Source organism: Acyrthosiphon pisum, chromosome A1 (assembly GCF_005508785.2).
Source record: "Acyrthosiphon pisum isolate AL4f chromosome A1, pea_aphid_22Mar2018_4r6ur, whole genome shotgun sequence".
In the NCBI taxonomy this organism is placed as follows: domain Eukaryota; kingdom Metazoa; phylum Arthropoda; class Insecta; order Hemiptera; family Aphididae; genus Acyrthosiphon; species Acyrthosiphon pisum.
In genome coordinates this window covers 103,226,055-103,229,746 of record NC_042494.1, presented here as the reverse complement: position 1 = coordinate 103,229,746, position 3,692 = coordinate 103,226,055, and positions in this window count along the sequence as shown.

Below are 3,692 nucleotides of genomic sequence, written 5' to 3'. Positions count from 1 at the left end.
CAATAACTACTGTACCTAGTATAGTCTGTTAACTTATTTACTATTAAATATAAACTAATAAAACTACCCAATTAATTATTTTTAAAATAATGTTGTTATTACCTGTGCATCATAAGTGTCTCTAGTATTTTTTTGGTTTATTTCTATCTGACAAAAAATGTAATGGCTTGTATAAATATCACGCACTTGTGTAAATATCATCGGTTCCAGCGCCAGATTTTTTACTTTTAACTTTAAGTTGTACGAAAATGTACGAAATTGGGACACTCAGATTACTAAGTTTTAAAATATAATAATTTTTCAATCACCCAATATTTTAATCAAACCGCGCGCGGTTCGACTGCGTATATGTGAGCCAGGCGGTTGAACCACTCGTGGTTGAACCGCTGCGGCTCAACCGCTATGTGTGGCCCAGCCCTAACAGTACATATAAATTTCATAATATAAGGTTACATTCATATTTAATATTACCTATATTATGTTATATTCAAAATATCCCTAGGTAGGTACCTACATATTAAATATAATTTTTGCATAAAAATAAGAAAGATGGTAAAAGTTATAGGTACCTATTTAATTATTATTATATTATATAATAATACATAATAGTAATATATTATATATTATATATTATATAATAGTACCTACATTTAATATCGTTCATTTAATATTTATTTGTTCATTCAAAACAATAAACATAGTATAGTAGAATTGCAATAAAAGGGGTGTACAAATTTTTAAATTGTGGTTACAAATTTGTACAAATTGTATAACAATTACTGGTGTGGTTTTTGGGTCGATAGGCCAAATACAACGAAATCCGGGTGCTAGCGTCACGTGATGCTGGCACCCGGAAATCGATTTTGGATTTTACGGTTGACGGGGGGGTGTACAAATTTTGGAATTGTGGTTACAAATTTGTACAAATTGTATAACAATTACTGGTATGGTTTTTGGGTCGATAAGACAAATATAACGAAATCCGGGTGCTAGCGTCACGTGATGCTGGCACCCGGAAATCGATTTTGGGATTTTACGGGCGACGGGGGGGCTTACAAATTTTGGAATTGTGGTTACAAATTTGTACAAATTGTATAACAATTACTGGTATGGTTTTTAGGGTCGATAGGCCAAATATAACGAAATCCGGGTGCTAGCGTCACGTGATGCTGGCACCCGGAAATCGATTTTGGATTTTACGGGTGAAGGGGGGGGGGGGGTGTACAAATTTTTAAATTGTGGTTACAAATTTGTACAAATTGTATAACAATTACTGGTGTGGTTTTTGGGTCGATAGGCCAAATACAACGAAATCCGGGTGCTAGTGTCACGTGATGCTGGCACCCGGAAATCGATTTCGGATTTTACGGGGGACGGGGGGGTGTACAAATTTTGGAATTGTGGTTACAAATTTGTACAAATTGTATAACAATTACTGGTGTGGTTTTTGAGTTGAATTTCAAATTTGCGGGTGCCAGCGTCACGCACCTATCGTATTAATATTATATTTTATTCTACGTATAGAAGCTTTTTTTTATATCTTTTTCTTTTGTTTTTGCAGCAGATTCCTTTCGTCTTGTAACATTTTAATAATTTATTCAATACAAAAACTATAGTTTTCTTCAATAATATGTGTGGTCAAAATTATTGGAACCAAATACAATATTATCGATAAAATCGCACATATAGCGTAATCCTAATATTTATTTATTTTTGAATACATATTATAAGGTTTTAGATTAAAATATTGAAAAACCGAGTCCGATGCGGATTATTATACAATATTATTCTCATTAATAATATTAAAATAAGCTAAATATATAACTATAATGATTGTTTTATTTGCAACTGTAATTATTACTGTAACAGTGTTTTCTCCAGCCAACACGGCAAACATCTTAGCTCTGATCCCCCACCAAGGGTTTAGTCACACTGTGGTTAACATCAATATCATTAGTAACTATTCGCTAGAACATCCAAACATAAATAATATGTGTGGTCAAAATATTATTGAAACCAAATAAAATATTATCGATAAAATCGCACATAGCTTAATCCTAATTTATTTATTTTTGAATACATATTATAAGGTTTTAGATTAAACCTCCGTGTCAACTAAACGATTAAATCAAGGATTATTATATGGAATGTATATTTAGTAAAAATTAGATATTTAACCTAACCAAATAAAATTAGAAGTTTGAAATTTTACAAAATTTAATATTTTTGCTTCAACGAGCTTAGTAAATTTGTTGTACTTAATTCAAAAATTATTAACTATAGGGATTTGAAACTTTTTTCTATTTTTTCTATTATTATTTTATACACACACAACAATTTTTAAAATATTTAGACTACATTTATATATATAATATATCCTTTGATTATATATTATGCGAGTTGCAATTATAAATTGATAATTGTTATGTTTTAATGTTATATTATGTTATATTTTAACTTATATTATTTAATTACTATATGATATAAAAAAATATACTTGTTAAATTATTAATTTGAGATGAGTATAGTTTAAATTAGTAAATAATAGGAAAGTAAAAGTAAAAGGGTATACAGTGTACATTATGATAAGAGTTCAATAAAATTGTTTTTTTTAGCTTATAAATTAGAAACTAAAAAGACACATTCACTCTTTATGTGGCTTACATACTAATTAAAAAAAAAAATAGATTAACTTTTTTTAAACTGAGTTAAGTTAATATTTTTTTCTATATTAATTTTTAACTTATCGAGTTAAATTTATAATTTGTTAACTGTTAACTTTTAACTTATCGATCTTGTGTCCTCTTAACTTAACCTGAGTTAATTATTTTCATTAACTTGCCCACCTTTGTATAGCATAAAATTTAAAAAAAATACTTGTATTTGTATTCAAATACTTTGTGAGTATTCGTAAAATACATTTTTATAATAGTATTTTAAAAGTATTTTTAATACTTTTTTATTCGAATACTAGCATTAGTATCTTAATACTTTTTCAAAAGTATTTTTTACAAGACTGGGTACAACCATTTAGACCATTTCCACAATTTTTATACAATCGAGTTTTTGACTAGTAGGTATATTCAACGAGCATCTAAATTTCTAATTTTTCTTAAATTTTTTAGTTAATTTTTAACCTATTACGTGAATTTGAAAAATTAAAACCACAAAATAAAAATAAATTTTACAACATTTAGAAATTTTAGAAATTTTTGAAAAATATCAATACTGGTTGGTCGTTGCAAGTATGTATTAAATACAATTGTTAGGTAGGTACTTGTTGCAAGTACTAGGCGTACACTCGATTGTATAAAATGCCTTTATTATTATATGCTTAAGAAGTTAAGCTTAAGGTACAGCGACAGATATCGTTTTTAGTAGATTAACTGTAGGCACATTTTTTTTTTATTGATCATCTGAGCCACCGTCCGATAGTCCGAAATAATTATTTAAGACCGGTGTTCGAAACGTATTTAGAAATCCATTACAATATCAGGGGGGCTAACATTATTAACATCAATATGTGAGTGTAGGGAGTGGTTCAATCCCATATAACTAAAAAAGGGGGGCTTGACGGACTTTGTTTGGGCGGGCGTTGATACCTACCTACATATTTTGTATTTAAGTATAATTTTCTGGTTAATACTTTCGAGCTAACCATATACCTATAATTTATAAACCGCGAATAAACT